Source organism: Erythrolamprus reginae, chromosome 11 (assembly GCF_031021105.1).
Source record: "Erythrolamprus reginae isolate rEryReg1 chromosome 11, rEryReg1.hap1, whole genome shotgun sequence".
Taxonomy (NCBI): Eukaryota; Metazoa; Chordata; class Lepidosauria; order Squamata; family Dipsadidae; genus Erythrolamprus; species Erythrolamprus reginae.
This window is the reverse complement of record NC_091960.1, coordinates 34,007,380-34,026,331: the sequence shown is the minus strand read 5'-3', so window position 1 is coordinate 34,026,331 and position 18,952 is coordinate 34,007,380. Positions and strand designations below refer to the sequence as shown.

The 18,952-nt window shown below is 42.8% G+C and overlaps 1 protein-coding gene across 4 annotated transcripts in view; it reads right to left on the bottom strand.

Moving 5' to 3' along the window:
- SYTL1 (synaptotagmin like 1) overlaps positions 1-18,918 on the bottom strand; it is a 50,257-nt gene extending 31,339 nt beyond the window's left edge. The window contains exons 1-2 of one of the 4 annotated variants that reach the window (XM_070764161.1): positions 18,614-18,842; positions 17,844-17,922 (exon numbers count right to left, since the gene is read on the bottom strand). The gene's annotated coding sequence lies outside the window, so the exon portion shown is untranslated. Of the gene's footprint in view, positions 1-17,843; positions 17,923-18,613 lie in introns of all 4 variants that reach the window. The other 3 variants (XM_070764163.1, XM_070764159.1, XM_070764162.1) reach the window with 3 other exon arrangements.
- Positions 18,919-18,952: the final 34 nt, after the last annotated feature.

The following is an 18,952-nucleotide window of genomic DNA, read 5'->3' as shown; positions in this document are numbered from 1 at the left end:
ACTAGTTAGGATGGAGTAGGCAAAAACTATGGCAGCGTTAGGACCTGTTGTCTTCAACACCCACACCCATTCATGCCAGCTCAGGAATTCTGGGACTTGAAGTCTACAGGTCACATAAAGTTGCCATAGTGGCCCATCCTGAGTTATGACGTGGAGCACACCCAACTTGCAAAATCTGGGACAAGAAAATATTTCAGGAGAAAGCAGTGTGGTCATATAGACCCAATTGCAAAAGTAGAATAGAATAGAATAGAATAGAATAGAATTCTTTATTGGCCAAGTGTGATTAGACACACAAGGAATTTGTCTTGGTGCAGATGCTCCCATAAGATACATTTGTCAAGAATCATGAGCATTTAATGATTGTCATAGGGGTCAAATCAGCAATGAAGAAACAATCAATATTAATAAAAATCTTAGGATACAGGCAACAAGTTACAGTCATACGATCCTAAGTGGGAGGAAAAGGATGATAGGAATGATGAGAAAAAACTAGTAGAAATAGAAGTAATAAAACGTTTGACAGTGTTAAGGGAATTATTTGTTTAGCAGAGTGATGGCGTTCGGGGGAAAACTGTTCTTGTGTCTAGTTGTCTTGGTGTGCAGTGCTCTGTGGCGACGTTTTGAGGGTAGGAGTTGAAACAGTTTGTGTCCAGGATGCGAGGGGTCAGTAAATCTTTCCACCGCCCTCTTTTTGGCTCGTGCAGTATACAGGTCCTCAATGGGAGGCAGATTGGCAGCCATTGTTTTTTCTGTAGTTCTGATTCTCCTCTGAAGTCTGTGTACATGGGGATCTTGAGCAGAAAGAGAAGGCAAAACCCTCCCTTTCCCTCGACCCCCCAACAAATGGTACTCAAGGGAATCCTGCCTGCCTCAAGCAACATAGAGGCAGCACATGGACATCTGTTTCAATAACCACCAATACACATGGCTGCATAGCTAGAGGTATAACAAGCAGGAAGAGGGAGATTGTGATCCTGCTGTATAAAGTGCTGGTTGCACCCTTGTATTTTATTCATTTTTAATTCTCTGGTCGTGTTTGCAAAGACTTCTCCATCGTTATATGGAAAATTGCGCTCAAGTCTGTGGCAAATCCCCTTTCAAAAGAGTGAATCCTGAAGAAGAGAAATAAGGCTTGAACAACTTGGCAGTCCCTTAAAAGGTTCTTTTCAGGCACGCTCCAAAAGAATGAATGGAAGTTTTGAAAAGAGTTTGTTTTGATGACCAACGGACTTCCTACTCGACTTGCTAAGACGCTTCGGCAAGTAGTTGCAAAACTCAGAGGCCACCAAGGTATGTGAAGAAGTAAAGATACTTTTAAGAGTCAAAAAATTAACAGAAATGCAAAAATTAAAAAATTAAAGCCTTTTTTGTAAAAAAAAATAAATGCAGAATGCAGCTTTTGCATTCTTGCTAGGCGGACTTCTCTCCTTCTCAACTGTTTTTCAGAACAACTTATACATTTCTTAGTAGATTTCCTGTAGATGATGAAAGCGACTTTGAGTAACCAGCCCTTGTGTTACAATCATCCAGAGGAGGCCTTTTTTCACAAACAAGAGGCACAGTTCCTGGGCCACCCAGGCCAAGAGAACAACTTCTGAAAGCTAGCAAAGTTGGCCTAGTGGTGAAAACCAACTGGGTGACTTTGAACCAGTCACTCTGTCTCAGCTCAATGCACCTCACAAGGTTATTGTCAACTCTGTCAAACTATTTTATTAAGTTACACCAACACTCCGCAGTCTGCATTGGTTGCCGATCAGTTTCCGGTCACAATTCAAAGTGTTGGTTATGACCTATAAAGCCCTTCATGGCACCGGACCAGATTATCTCAGGGACCGCCTTCTGCTGCACGAATCCCAGCGACCAGTTAGGTCCCACAGAGTGGGTCTTCTCCGGGTCCCGTCAACTAAACAATGCCGCTTGGCAGGACCCAGGGGAAGAGCCTTCTCTGTGGCGGCCCCGGCCCTCGGGAACCAAATCCCCCCAGAGATTAGAATTGCCCCCACCCTCCTTGCCTTTCGTAAGCTACTTAAAACCCACCTCTGCCGTCAGGCATGGGGGAACTGAGATATTCCTTCCCCCTAGGCCTTTACAATTTTATGCATGATATGTCTGTATGTATGTTTGGTTTTTATATTAATGGGTTTTTAATCGTTTTTACTATTGGATTTTTTGTATACTGTTTTATTATTGTTGTTAGCCGCCCCGAGTCTCCGGAGAGGGGCGGCATACAAATCCAATAAATCAAATCAAATCAAGTCTGCACTACTATTACTACTAGTTTTTTCTCATCATTCCTATCACCCATTTCCTCCCACTTAGGACTGTAGGACTGTAACTTGTGGCTTGTATCCCTAAGATTTTTATTAATATTGATTGTTTCCTCATTACTTATTTGACCCTTATGACAATCATTTAGTGTTGTACCACATGATTCTGGACAAATGTCTCTTTTTCTTTTATGCACGTTGAGAGCATCTGCACCAAAGACAAATTCCGTTGTGTGTCCAATCACACCTGGACACTAAAGAATTCTATTCTGTTCTGTTCTATTCTACTCGAGTCATCAAGATGCAGCACTGAACATTGAATTTAGAAGTTTAAAGGTTTAAAGAATAAACTGAATGTCATCTGGAAGTCTTCCTCAACCTGGGATCTTATAAATCCCTAGGGCAGTGATGGCAAACCTGTTAATTCTCGGGCGCCGAAAGCGCGAGTGCCCACACCCATAGTTCAATGTCTGTGGAGGGTGAAAACAGCTTCCCCTGGGCCCTGGAGGCCTTCTGAAGGCCGGAAACGGCCTGTTTCCCAACTTCTGGTGGGACCAGTTTCGCCCATCCCAGGCTACAAAGGCTTCCTTGGAGCCGGGGGAAGGTAAAAACGTCCTCCCCATTCCCGTGAAGGTTCATTGGAAGCCAAAAATGTTTTCCTAGAGTATCTGTGCAAGCCAAAAATCAGCTGGCCAGCACACATTCATTCATTCATTCATTCATTCATTTATTGGATTTGTATGCCACCCCTCTCCGCAGACTCGGGGCGGCTAACAACAGTAACAAAAAAAAAGCATGTAACAATCCAATACTAAACAACTAAAAAAAACCCCTTATTATAAAACCAAACATACATACAGACATACCATGCATAAATTGTAAGGCCTAGGGGGAAATAATATCTCAATTCCCCCATGCCTGACGGCAGAGGTGGGTTTTAAGAAGCTTACGAAAGGCAAGGACTGTGGGGGCTATTCTAATCTCTGGGAGGAGTTGGTTCCAAAGGGCCGGGGCCGTCACAGAGAAGGCTCTTCCCCGGGTCCCGCCAAACGACATTGTTTAGTCGACAGGACCCGGAGAAGGCCAACTCTGTGGGACCTAACTGGTCACTGGGATTCGTGCTGCAGAAGGCGGTCCCTGAGATAATCTGGTCCGATACCATGAAGGGCTTTATAGGTCATAACCAACACTTCGAATTGTGACCAGAAACTGATCGGCAACCAATGCAAGACTGTGGAGTGTTGGTGTAACATGGGCATATTTAGGGAAGCCCATAATTGCTCTCGCAGCAGCATTCTGCACGATCTGAAGTTTCCGAACACTTTTGAAAGGTAGCCCCATGTAGAGAGCATTACAGTAGTCGAACCTCGAGGTGATGAGGGCATGAGTGACTGTGAGCAGTGACTCCCGGTCCAGATAGGGCCGCAACTGGTGCACCAGGCGAACCTGGGCAAACGCCCCCCTCGCCACAGCCGAAAGATGTGAGCTGTGGATCGAGGAGGACGCCCAAGTTGCAGATCCTCTCCGAGGGGATCAATAACACACTCCCCCAGGGTGATGGGCAGACAGATAGAATTGTCCTTGGGAGGCAGAACCCACAGCCACTCCGTCTTATTAGGGTTGAGCTTGAGTCTGTTGACACATGCACCTTGGAGCTGAGCTAAGGCAACGGCTCACGTGCCAGTAGATATGGCTCCGTGTTCCACCTGTGGCATCCGTGCCATAGGTTCACCTTCACTGCCCGAGTGAATACGAGGCTCTTCTTCAGCGTTTCTACAGAGGAACAATCCTACAAGAGTGATGGTTCCAGAATGTGAAAGATGCTGTGTTTGAAAATGAAATTCTGAGGTTAAAGTTACAGTTTCCCCCTCTTGCCAGCCACTTCAAACACATCTTGCAGTTTCAGCAATTCGGTTGCGTAACCTTTTGCAACTTCGATTGGGACAGACACAAATCCTTGGGCAATCGGTGGAGGAAGACTGCCACCAAAGAAACGGCGAGAAGGATTTGATCTGCTCTGTGAAGCAACAGAACGGCGTGAGGGCAGGAAGCTCCACAGCCCTGAGAACTGCCATAAAAGCAGCGAGATTCTTCGCAACCACAACTGCTGAAATTTCAGAAGCAATGGGTGGAAACTAAACAAGGAGAGAAGTTTATTTATTTATTATTTATTATTTAGATTTGTATGCCGCCCCTCTCCGCAAACTCGGGGCGGCTCACAACAAAATAAAACAATTCATGACAAATCTAAATTATAAATTAAAATATTTTTAAAAACCCCATTTACTAAGCAAACATACATACAAACATACCATGCATAAATTGTATATGCCCGGGGAGATGTCTCAGTTCCCCCATGCCTGACGACAAAGGTGGGTTTTAAGGAGCTTACGAAAGGCAAGGAGGGTAGGGGCAGTTCTAATCTCTGGGGGGAGTTGGTTCCAGAGAGTCGGGGCCGCCACAGAGAAGGCTCTTCCCCTGGGGCCCGCCAACCGACATTGTTTAGTCAACGGGACCTGGAGAAGGCCCACTCTGTGGGACCTAATTGGTCGCTGGGATTCATGCGGCAGAAGGCGGTCTCGGAGATATTCTGGCCCAATGCCATCAAGGGCTTTAAAGGTTATAACCAACACTTTGAATTGTGACCGGAAATTGATCGGCAACCAATGCAGACTGTTATTCTAAGTTAACTTAGAATAAAGGATAAATTTCCAGACAGTTGGAACAATTAATCAGCTTGCCTCCAGAGGTTGTGAATACTCCAACACCGGATGTTTTTAGGAATAATAATAATAATAATAATAATAATTTATTAGATTTGTATGCCGCCCCTCTCCGAAGCCTCGGGGCGGCTCACAACAATAATCAAAGACAATATAACATTGCAACAAATCTAATATTAAAAGAGAAAGATATATAAAACCCCAACAATTAAAAACCATGCAACACATACATACCAAAACATAAAATATTATTATTATTATTTATTGGATTTGTATGCCGCCCCTCTCCGCAGACTCGGGGCGGCTAGCAACAGTGGTAAAACAACATGAACAATCCAATTAATAAAAACAACTAAAAAATCCTTATTATAAAAAACCAAACATACACACAAACATACCATGCATAACTTGTAATAACCTAGGGGGAAAGGATAATATAAAAATATAAAAGCCTTGGAGAGGTGTCTCAGTTCCCCCATGCCTGGCGATATAGGTGGATCTTGAGTAATTTGCAAAAGACAAGGAGGGTGGAGGCCGTTCTAATCTCGGGGGGGAGTTGATTCCAGAGGGCCGGAGCCGCCACAGAGAAGGCTCTTCCCCTGGGGCCCACCAAACGATATTGTTTGGTCGATGGGACCTGGAGAAGGCCAACTCTGTGGGACCTTATCGGCCGCTGGGATTCATGCGGTAGAAGGCGGTTCCGGAGGTATTCTGGTCCACTGCCATGTAGGGCTTTAAAGGAAGATGTTGGATAACCATTTGTCTGAAGTAGTGTAGGGTTTCCTACCTAAGCAGGGGGTTGGACTAGAAGACCTCCAAGGTCCCTTCCAACTCTGTTATTATGGGGTCCCAGCAGCTCCTCCTCACTGTACACCCCTGTAGGTTGTCAAGATGACAACCAAAACGTATATCTTTTTGATGTGCATCACAATAAATCTAAGATATAAGCATAGTCCACAAAATCATATGCTTCAACGTACCTTCCTATCAACGACTACTTCAGCTTCAATCACAACAACACACGAGAACGCAACAAATGCAAACTTAATGTAAATCATTGCAAACTTGACTGCAGGAAATACGACTTCAGTAACCGAGTAGCTGATGCATGGAACTCACTACCAGACTCTGGAGTACAGTATTATCACCAAACCCCCAAACCTTTACCCTTAGACTATCCGCTGTTGACCTCTCCCGATACCTAAGAGGTCTATAAGGGGCATGACTTCCATCCCCTGTCCTTAATGTTATTCATTTTTATTTTTCCCCGGCTCAGGTTCTTAAGTAGAAAATGGTTCTTGAGAAGAGGCAAAAAAATCTTGAACACCCGGTTCTTATCTAGAAAAGTTCTTAAGTAGAGGCGTTCTTAAGTAGAGGTACCACTATACTATACAGTGTTCCCTCGATTTCCACGGGGGATGCGTTCCGAGACCGCCCGCGAAAGTCGAATTTCCGCGAAGTAGAGATGCGGACGTAAATACACCATTTTTGGCTATGGACAGCATCACAAGCCTTCCCTTAACACTTTAAACCCCTAAATTACCATTTCCCATTCCCTTAACAACCATTTACTCACAATTATTACTGGTACTCACCGTTGAATAAGACACTTAGTGATCCTGGTATTTATAAACATAATTATTTATTAACAATAATTATTTTTTTTCTTATTAATTTGCAAAAATTATTAGTTTGGCGATATGTATGATGTCATCGGGCGGGAAAAACCGTGGTATAGAAAAAAACTGTGAAGTATTTTTTAATTAATATTTTTTGAAAAACCGTGGTATAGGCTATTCGCGAAGTTCGAACCCGCGAAAATTGAAGGAACACTGTACCATACTATACTATACTATACTATACTATACTATGCTGCACGAATCCCAGCGACCAGTTAGGTCCCACAGAGTGGGCCTTCTCCGGGTCCCGTCAACTAAACAATGTCGTTTGGCGGGACCCAGGGGAAGAGCCTTCTCTGTGGCGGCCCTGGCCCTTTGGAACCAACTCCCCCCCAGAGATTAGAATTGCCCCCACCCTCCTTGCCTTTCGTAAGCTTCTTAAAACCCACCTCTGCCGCCAGGCATGGGGTAACTGAGATATTCTTTCCCCCTAGGCCTTACAATTTACGCATGGTATGTTTGTATGTATGTTTGGTTTTATAATAAGGGGTTTTTTAGTTGTTTAGTACAGTATTGGATTGTTACATGCTGTTTTTTATCACTATTGTTAGCCGCCCCGAGTCTGCGGAGAGAGGTGGCATACAAATCCAATAAATAAAAATTAAATTAAATTAAAAAATACTATACTATACTATACTATACTATACTAGACTAGACTAGACTAGACTAGACTAGACTAGACTAGACTAGACTAGACTAGACTAGACTGTCACTAAACGAATGGTTCTAATGGATCATAAACATCTAATGGATGTTAGAACAGGACTCTAAATGCCAAAAGGAAACAGGTAACCCTTCAAAAATAGAGGTGCCCCACCACCAAAGCCTCACAATCATCCCACAAAATGTCACACCAAACGAAAACAAAATAAGCACACCACAAAAGAAAAAAAAACAGCTAACTCCTAACTATATGAAGATGTCATCTGTCATCTACCTACATAAATTCCCCTCTCCCACAAAAACATTAAGCAACAACCAAACTTCCAACCCACATGCAAAACACAGACCTCATAATGAACAGAAAACAACCTTTTGCAAATCTATAAGCGAAGGAGTTGCTTTGCTGCGGTTGGGGTAATATAACTGGTATCAGGTCAATGCCAGACAAGAGGGAGGGAGAAGTTTCTGGTGCAAAAAATTACTACTTTGCATGGTTGTTTGTCCTAGCAATTCCACTTCGGCAACCACACATTAATGTTACAGGCCAGGGTATTTTTATGTGTGGTTCCTAAAATTCTTGGGGGATCCCCCAGGAACCTCTGCAAAATCAAAATTATTTGTCAGCCTGTGTTTAAAAAGCACGCGTATTAAACTTCTTGGTTCTGGTTTCAGTAGGGTTTTATCATCATAATCTGTGTAGTTTTGGTAATAGCAGTAGCATTTGGACTTATATACCGCTTTGTAGTGCTTTTACAGCCCCCTCTAAGCGGTTTACAGAATCAGCATATTTGCCCCCAACAGTCTGGGTCCTCATTTTACTCACCTCAGAAGGATGGAAGGCTGAGTCAACCTGGAGCTGGTGATGAGACTTGAACTGCTGAACTACAGCTAGCAGTTAGCTGAAGTAGCCTGCAGTGCTGCACTCTAACCTGTATATTTTCTTTTATGTACACTGAGACCATATGAACCAAAGACAAATTCCTTGTGTGTTCAATCACACTTGGCCAATAAAGAATTCTATTCTATTCTATTCTCTGCGCCATCCCAGCTCTAATTTTAATGTTTGTTTGTTTGTTTATTTATTTATTTATTTGCTTACTTACTTATTTACTTACTTACTTACTTACTTATTTTGTCCAATACACAATGAAAGTTTTAGTGTGTGTGTGTATGTATGTATGTATGTATGTATATATATATACACACACACACACACACACACACACACACATAGTAAAATACATGATGAAGGTTATAGAGGAGATACTCATAGTAAAATATGTCTAAGAAAGAATAGAAAAGAAGATAAAGTAATAGAACATATCAATGAAAGAATAGAAGAAGAGATATAGGAATAGAAGAAAGGTATAGGAGATATAGGAGAGCAATAGGACAGGGGACGGAAGGCACTCTAGTGCACTTGTACTCGCCCCTTACTGACCTCATAGGAATCTGGATAGGTCAACCGTGGATAATCTAAGGGTAAAGTGTTGGGGGTTTGGGGATGACACTATGGAGTCCGGTAATGAGTTCCACGCTTCGACAACTCGGTTACTGAAGTCATATTTTTTTTACAGTCAAGTTTGGAGCGGTTAATATTAAGTTTAAATCTGTTGTGTGCTCTTGTGTTGTTGTGGTTGAAGCTGAAGTAGTCGCCGACAGGCAGGACGTTGCAGCATATGATCTTGTGGCCAATACTTAGATCTTGTTTGAGGCATCTTTCAATATTTTTATTTTTTTTGCTTCCTTTATAACTTGTAAGCTGTAACACTGTAAAAGTTGGTTCCTGTGAGTTATTGAACTAAGATAGTTGTAGGCAAGGTACTAGTTTGTTGTATGTATAGTATAGACAGTAGTAGTAGTGGTATAAAGAAGTAAATATATTTTTTCCACAACTTCCTACTGCTGCTGTGTTTCATTGAAGACTTCAACTCCATTTCTACTGGTCTGTGGCTGGCTGGTTGGTTGGGTTGGTGGGCTGGCTGGGCTGGTTTGTTGCTTGGGCACTAACAGGCTAGCTTCCGCTAATGCAAGCTCTGATATTAGATTCCAAGATAGGCTTCTCGCTTTTCAAACACCTATTACAAGCAGGCCTATTTATTATGGCTTGTGGGGTAAAAAATATAAAATTATTTATTTATTTATTTTATTTTATTTTATTTTATTTTATTTTATTTTATTTTATTTGTATGCCGCCCCTCTCCGCAGACTCGGGGCGGCTAACAACAGTAATAAAACAGCATATAATAATAATAATCCAATACTAAAACAGTTAAAAACCCATTATATAAAAACCAATCATACATACAAACATACCATGCATAAATTGTAAAGGCCTAGGGGGAGAAAAAAGTCTTAATTCCCCCATGCCTGGCGGCAGAGGTGGGTTTTAAGTAGCTTACGAAAGGCAAGGAGGGTGGGGACAATTCTAATCTCTGGGGGGAGTTGGTTCCAGAGGGCCGGGGCCGCCACAGAGAAGGCTCTTCTCCTGGGTCCCGCCAAGCGACATTGTTTAGTTGACGGGACCCGGAGAAGACCCAGTCTGTGGGACCTAACTGGTCGCTGGGATTCGTGCAGCAGAAGGCGGTCCCTGAGGTAATCTGGTCTGGTGCCATGAGGGGCTTTATAGGTCATAACCAACACTTTGAATTGTGACCGGAAACTGATCGGCAACCAATGCAAGCCACGGAGTGTTGAAGAAACGTGAACGTAACATGGGCATATTTGGGAAAGCCCATGATTGCTCTTGCAGCTGCATTCTGCACCATCTGCAGTTTCCGAACACTTTTCAAAGGTAGCCCCATGTAGAGAGCGTTACAGTAGTCGAGCCTCGAGGTGATGAGGGCATGAGTGACTGTGAGCAGTGAGTCCCGGTCCAAATAGGGCCGCAACTGGTGCACCAGGCGAACCTGGGCGAACGCCCCCCTCGCCACAGCTGAAAGGTGTTTCTCTAATGTGAGCTGTGGATTGAAGAGGACGCCCAAGTTGCAAACCCTCTCTGAGGGGGTCAATGATTCTCCCCCCAGGGTAATGGACGGACAGATGGAATTGTCCTTGGGAGGCAAGACCCACAGCCACTCTGTCTTGTCTGGGTTGAGTTTGAGTTTGTTGACACCCATCCAGGCCCCAACAGCCTCCAGGCACTGGCACATCATTTCCACTGCTTCGTTGACTGGACATGGGGTGGAGATGTAGAACTGGGTGTTCCTTCCAAGTTTTGAAAATGGAGAAATCTCAGCAAAGAACAAGGTGATGTGAAGTATTACACATCGCCAAAAAGGCTTCAAGAGTTGTTAATCTAATCCTATGCAGCTTCTTCTCTGGTAATATCATGCTACTAACCAGAGTGTACAAAACCTTCGCCAGACCAATTCTCGAATACAGATCATCAGTCTAGAATCCATACCGCGCATCGGACATAAATGCTTTTGAAAACGTCCAGAAATACTTCAAGAGAAGAGCCCTCCACTCCTCCACACGCAACGGAATATCCTATGCAACCAGACTTACACAATCCTAGGTTTAGAAAGCTTACAACTACGTCGCCTTAAACACAACCTAAGCCTAGTTCATTAAATCATCTGCTACAATGTCCTTCCTGTCAAGGACTAGTTCAACTCCAACCACAACAACACAAAAGCACACAACAAATACAAACTTAAAGTAAACCACTCCAAACTTGACTGCAGGAAATACGACTTTAGTAACTGAGTAGTTGATGCATGGGACTCACTACCAGACTCTGTAGTATTATCACCAAACCCCCAAAATTTGACCCTTAGACAATGCACTATTGACCTCTCCCGATTCCTAAGAGGTCAGTAAGGGGCGTGCATAAGTGCACCAGCGTGCCTCCCATCCCCTGTCCTAATGTTTCTCTTTTACTAGTATCATGTATAAAAACACTGTTATAACTTTGTATGCCTCCAATACATATTTGACAAAACAAACAAATAAATAAAATAAATAAATAAACTTGCAAAAAGCCCAATGATGCACTACAAAAATGGGTGCTTAGCATTAGGGAATTGACCAGGAAGCTGTAGGAGAAGGTTTATATTCTCCACTATCCTATAGTCTCCTATATTTATCAGAGCAAAAAAAATAAGAACACAATTTATATGTGTAGCAGCCCCATTTTCACACCTTTACTTCCTCTGTGTATATTTATCATCACTAGGGTTTTCTTTCTGCTAAAAACTGCAAGCTCTTTGCGACTCCTGGCATGGGTTAGTTTACCTTGGCTTCTGAAGCTGCCTTATCGTTCAAGGAAAAACTTTGGGAAAGCATAAATAGATTAAAATGCACTGTAAAAAAAAGTAACTTTTTTTTTTAAAAAAAGCCTGCTCTGCCACAACCTGAGAATCACACGATTTAAAAGCAACAGGAGCCAGTGTTTACTTTAGTTTTCGTATCCTCCTATTGGCACAGGTAGTCCTCAACTTGCAATCACAATTGAGCCCAAAATTGATGTTGTTAAGGGAGACGTTTGTTAAGTCTCCTTTGCTCCATTTTAGGATTTTTCTTGCCACAGTTGTTAATGTGAATCACTGCAGTCGATAAGTTAGTAAGCAGGTTTGTTTGTTTGTTTGTTTGTTTGTTTGTTTGTTTGTTTGTTTGTTTGTTTGTTAGAGTTGAAAGGGACCATGAAGGCCATCTAGTTGTCTGGCCATCATCTGTCTGGAACCCATATCACATCTCAGACATCAACACCCTTGAAAATATCCAAAGATATTTCACCAGAAGAGCCCTTCACTCCTCCACTCAAAACAGAATATCCTACGAAAATAGAATAACAATCCTGGGCCTAGAAAGCCTAGAACTACGGCGCCTAAAACACGATTTGAGTATTGCCCACAAGATCATATGCTGCAACGTCCTACCGGTCAATGACTACTTCAGCTTCAACCGCAACAACACAAGAGCACGCAACAGATTCAAACTTAATATTAGTCGCTCCAAACTTGACTGTAAAAAATATGATTTCAACAATCGAGTTATCGAAGCGTGGAACTCATTACCGGACTCAATTGTGTCAACCCCTAACCCCCAACATTTCTCCCTTAGACTCTCCACGATTGACCTCTCCAGGTTCCTAAGAGGCCAGTAAGGGGCGTACATAAGTGCACTGGTGTGCCTTTCGTCCCCTGTCCAATTGTCTTTCCTTTCTCTCACTTATCATATATATATATTTTCTTTCATATATCCTCTCCTCTAAGTTCACTTTACCCTTATGTATATTACTACATGTCTATTTTTCTTCCTATGTATTTGTGTATTGGACAAATGAATAAAATAAATAAATAAATAAATAAATAAATAAATAAATAAATAAATAAATAAATAAATAAATAAATAAATAAATAAATAAATAAATAAATAAAGTTCAACCCCCTGCCCAAGCAGGAACCCTATAGCACACCAGTCAAGTGGCAGTTCAATCTTCTCTTAAAAATGTCCAGAGTGTTGGAGTTCACAACGTCCGCTGGCAGGTTGTTCCATTGGTTGATCGCTCTGATTGTTAAGAGAATCTGACTTCTCCATTGACTTGTGAGAAGGTTGCGATCTTGGGAGGCACAGTAGCGGTCATAAATGGGAACCAGTTGCCAAGCACCTCAATTTTGGTCACATGCCAAAACTTGGAGCCAGTGTGGGCAACGTTCAGCCTCTCCGAGCTCCATTTTCACCGGCAGAGGGCTGCAGGAGACCATTGCAGCCAAAAACGGAGCCTGGGAAGGTCACACTCCATTTTCACGGGCAGTGGCACTACAGGTCTTCGCTGTTTCCAGGGACGTCCTGCAGGCCAGATCTAAGCACCTCATGGGCCAGATCCTGCCTGTGTCCCTGGGAATTGACACCCCACATCTTTTTTCTGCAAAAGACATAGAAACATAGAAGACTGACAGCAGAAAAAGACCTCATGGTCCGTCTAGTCTGTCCTTATACTATTTCCTGTATTTTATCTTAGGATGGATATATGAGTCTACGGAGAGGGGTGGCATACAAATCTAATGAATAATAATAATAATAATAATAATAATAATAATAATAACAACAACAACATCAACAACAACAACAACAACAACAACAGATGATCCACTGGAACTTGTGCCGGAACTACTATTTACCAATGGCAAAGAACTGGTGGGATCATAAGCCCGAAAAAGTGGTCGGAAATGAGCAAGCAAAACTACTGTGGGACTTCCGACTTCCGACAGACCGAATTCTGAAGCATAACACACCAGACATTGTGATTGTGGAGAAAAAGAAAATATGGATCATCGACATCCAAGTAGACAGCAGAATTGAGGAGAAGCAGCTAGAGAAATTAGTGAAATACGAAGATCTAAAAATCGAGCTGCAACGACTCTGGCATAAGCCAGTGAAAGTGGTCCCAGTGGTCCTTGGCACGCTGGCCGCAGTGCCAAAGGATCTCAGCAGACATTTGAAAACCATCGGAATTGACAAAATCTCCATCTGTCAATTGCAAAAGGCCGCTTTACTGGGATTGGCAAACATAATTCGCCGCTACATCACGCAGTCCTAGGTGCTTGGGAAGCGCCCGACTGGTGATGAAATACGAAATCCAGCATAGTGATCTCGTTTGCTGTGTTGTATTGACATAATAATAATAATAATAATAATAATAATAATAATAATAATAATAAGTTTATCCCAGGCATGTTTAAATTCAGTGACTGTGGATTTACCAACCACGTCTGCTGGAAGTTTGTTCCAAGCATCTACTACTCTTTCAGTCAAATAATATTTTCTCACGATGCTTCTGATCTTTCCCCCAACTAACCTTAGATTGTGCCCCCTTGTTCTTGGGTTCACTTTCCTATTAAAAAACACTTCCTTCCTGAACCTTATTTAACCCTTGAACATATTTAAATGTTTCGATCAAGTCCCCCCTTTTCCTTCTGTCCTCCAGATGATACAGATTGAGTTCATTAAGTCTTTCCTGATACGTTTTATGCTTAAGACCTTCCACCATTCTTGTAGCCCGTCTTTGGACCCGGTCAATTTTGTCAATATCTTTTTGTAGGTGAGGTCTCCAGAACTGAACACAGTATTATTCCAAATGTGGTCTCACCAGCGCTCTGTATAAGGGGATCACAATCTCCCTCTTCCTGCTTGTTATACCTCCAGCTATGCAGCCAAGCATCCTACTCGCTTTCCCTAACGCCTGACCGCACTGTTCACCCATTTTGAGTCTGTCAGAAATCACTACCCCTAAATCCTTCTCTTCTGGAGTTTTTGCTAACACAGAACTGCCAACGCGATACTTTTGTGTTACTTTCAAAGCAAGGTAGGATGCTACCGAACAGCCACATCCTGTTTCGACAAATGTTAAGGGCTTACGCACAGACACCTCACCTCTCATCTACACAAAAACACACTGATAGTGTGTCTCTCCCCTTGTGCTGATTGTGGTCCCTCTGGGACTCCCCAAAGCGACCCTGATTGAAGATGTGGGTGGTAGGGAAAGAAAGAGAGAGCTGTACCTCAAATATTAAGAAAAACAAACAAGAAACAAAATGCTATGGGAGAAACGATGAAAAATGTGTAAAGGTCCTGTAGAAACAATGCAAGTTCCTCTTCGGGTATTTACAAGCTTCGCCTATAAGAACATAGACACTCCCTTGCTAAACAAAGAATATCCTTGCTAAAAGAGTTTTGTGTGCACACACCATGCAATAAAGGAGAGGCTGCTGTTAAAATTAAGGACCGCCTACTACAAGCCATGGATTAAATGGGTTTAAAACTTTTAGCAGCTTCGTAGAAAGGGGAGTCGTAAGCATAGTTCCCTCTAAGCTGAGCAGTGAGCAATCGCTGACTTAAAAATCATCATCAACTCAGAGTTTTCCAAACCTGCCCAGAAGCCGAGAGGGAAAGAGTGAGAGGGAAGGAGAGAGAGAGGAAGAGAGAGAAACAGGTAGAAAAAAGAGAGGAAGGAAAAGAGAAAGAAAAAGAAGGGGAGTAAGGAAGAGAGAAAGAAAATCAAAATCTAGTTTGAAACTAGCTCAACTATTTAAGTGGCATTTTGATATTGATAGAGTTGCCCTATTATGAGCTCACTGTTATAGACACACAGTACAGTATTTTATTTTGAAATTCTCTCAGGCAAAACAGGGTGGGTTTTTTGTTTGTTTGTTTATTTATTATTTCTGTGCCACCCGGTCCCGAAGGGACTGCCGCTCAGACACTATACTTTTCCGCCCACCCCCCAAACAAATTAGAGGGAACACTGGTCGTAAGTAGGAAAAAACTATATTAAAAGGCACTTTTGTTTATTTGGGGTATCTACTATGCTTTTTTGAGGTTTTGCTCAACCAAGATCTTTTTATATTTTTATTTTAAAGAAACCATTCTTTAAAAGGACAGCTGGACTTGATCCAACTCAATGGAAGATAAAATAATACGACCATCTGAACAGAATTCCTAAAAGCAGCTTCAGAACTTTAAAAAAATGATTTAGGGGTAGTGATTTCTGACAGTCTCAAAACGGGTGAACAGTGCAGTCATGCGGTAGGGAAAGCGAGTAGAATGCTTGGCTGCATGGCTAGAGGTATCACAAGCAGGAAGAGGGAGAGTGTGATTCCGCTGTATAGAGCGCTGGTGAGACCCCATTTGGAATAATACTGTGTCCAGTTCTGGAGACCTGACCTACAAAAGGAGATTGATCAAATTGAACGGGTCCAAAGACAGGCTACAAGAATGGTGGAAGGTCTTAAGCATAAAACATATCAGGAAAGACTTCATGAACTCAATCTGTAGAGTCTGGAGGACAGAAGGGAAAGAGGGGGACGTGATCGAAACATTTAAATATGTTAAAGGGTTCAGGAGGGAAGTGTTTTTAATAGGAAAGTGAACCCAAGAACAAGGGGGCACAATCTGAGGTTAGTTGGGGGAAAGATCAGAAGCAACGTGAGAAAATATTATTTCACTGAAAGAGTAGTAGATGCTTGGAATAAATTTCCAGCAGACATGGTTGGTAAATCCACAGTCACTGAATTTAAACATGCCTGGGATAAACATAGATCCATCTTAAGATAAAATACAGGAAATAGTATAAGGGCAGATTAGAGGGACCATGAGGTCTTTTTCTGCAGTCAATCTTCTAAGTTTCTATCTTCTGTGTTTGTGATTAAGCTGACCAGTTCCTATAATGGCCTTGTACTTTTTCTTAATGACAACTGATTCTGGAGTAAAACCGACCCTGTCTTTCCGTGTGTGATTTTGATACCTGCCCAGGTGCAGTAGCAGAATATTGAGAAATATTGAGAAAAAAAGACTAAGGAAAGGAAGGGAGCAACAGGCCTTAAAATGAAAAGGAATAAGAAACCACAACTATATGGGAAAGTAAAGAGGATAAATATCAAAGTTGGAGTTAAAAGTGGGGTTCAATTAGATGGAGAATCTGGATGACAAAATTAGGGGTTCTTTTAAGTGGAGGAAGGGGAATTTGGCACTATATACCTAAAACAAAAATCCTTATTTGTTTCCTGGAGTCATAAGCAATAAATTAGAAAATTAGTGATTCTCAAAGTTGATTTTACAGCGACAGTCTGCTAATATAATTATTTATTATTTTAATTTAACAGGTCGGGACACGCAGGAAAGGTATTAGAGGAGTGAAGAGGACGTAGAAAGGAAGGTAGAGAAGGAGTGAGAGGTGGAGAGAGAGAGAGAGAAAGAGATGGAGGGAGGGAAGGAAGGATGGAAGGAAGGAAGGAAGATAGAAAAAGAAAGAAAAAGAAAGAAAGAAAGAAAGAAAGAAAGAAAGAAAGAAAGAGGTTCAGGAGAATGAAGGGAAAGTAGGTAGGAGGAGGAAAGAGGGAGGGAGGAAGGGGAGTGGAAGAAAGGGTATTTAAAGGGGCAGGCTGGTGTTGGTTAATACATTTTTTAAAAAGAATATGGGTCTATGAATAATGGATAAAATGTATTATTATGAACTCTGTATGGCGTATGTAATATTGGAAGGTATTTACATATTAAATTTGTATTTGAGAAGGTGGAGAAAAATAAAAAAAACTTTTTGGGAAAAAAAAGATTTGTAAACTTCAACTCCCATACCTGGCTGGAGAATTCTGGGAGCTGATGTCTTAAAGTTGCCAAGTTACTCAAACCAGCAAATATGCTCAATATTTCTTCCTCCTCCTATTTTGTCTCATAGCCACCACCCTATGAGGTGGTTTGAGCAGAGAGTCACCGGCTCAAAGTCACCCAGCCAGATTTCATTCATAAGGCCGAACTAGAACTCACAGTCTCCTGGCGATTGGTACGCAGCCATCTTTCATACCTAAGACAAAACTAGAACTCACAGTCTCCTGGCAATTGGTACCCAGCCATCTTTCACACCTAAGACAAAACTAGAACTCACAGTCTCCTGGCGGTTGGTACCCAGCCATCTTTCACACCTAAGACAAAACTAGAATGTCATAATCTCCTGCTGTCTAGGCCAACAAACTCAACCATTATACAAAACTGGTTTTACATCTTACCTTCCTTTTTAAATGGCTTGTAGCTCACCACTCAAGAATACCATTGGGTTTTTTTTCCCCCTGAACCTGCCAGAAGAGCCTTGGGACAATAGAAAGGGCACAAAAGTTTTAAACAAGATGTAAATTCTGAGTGTAAGTAAAAGTTCCCTTTAAGCAACATGTGCAGGTAATTTGTTTCTCCTCCCCCTTTGGGACTTTCCACATTTTGAAGTAACAGGCAAATAAAAAAGGAAGTTCTCCTAGGCTCAAGTACAAACTTTCATTATTTAGTTCTAAGTCCTTATTGCAAAAGGGTTGTTGTGTCTTTAATATATTTGTTTAGACTAACAAAGACATACATACATACATACATACATACATACATACATACATACATACATACATACATACATACATACATACATACTGATTGCACAAGTCCAGCCAAGTTCGAGGGGGGGGGAAACAACCCCAAGGCTTAGCGTGTCGTCTGAACACGCCTCGCAGGTTACCGCTCCCCAAACAAGCGCGCGCGCAAATACGCACGCACCTAGGCTCCCCTTCTTCGCCGTGCCCAAGCAGGTGCGCGCACAACGGGCACAACAGCCAGCGAGGGTGCCACCTACAAGGACAAGGCACCAGCCACCACCCCCTCTTTGCTTTTCTTCCAGCGGCTTCCTCTTGGCTCGCTTTCCGAGCTTGCCTCGGGCCGGCCATATGTTTCCAAACCGGCCCACTTCTACGCCAACTCCAAAGTTTGGAGGAAAGTTTGCAGGGAGCGCGCGCGTTACCTGTCCAGGTGTGTGCGTGTGGGGAGGGGGTCCCTCCGTTTCTGCAAGACTCGCCGAGCGGGCGAGTAACCGAGGCGGCCGACGGAGCCCTCCCCTCGGAGAAATCAGGAGAAGGCAGCCCGTCCTTTGGAAGCGCCCTCGGTGCGCCCGGCCGGGCAGCCTCTCCTCGACTGAGGCGCCCGCGAGGCAGGCTCAGCTGGAGCCCCGGCTGAATAAAACCGCAGCAGGAGGAGGAGGGAGAGACCGCCCAGCTTCAGCCGCCGGGAAACCAGGCCTGGAGTCCCAGCGGCTGCCTGGGCGGAACTGGAGCGGAGTCGGAAGGCGCTCGACTCGGCCAAG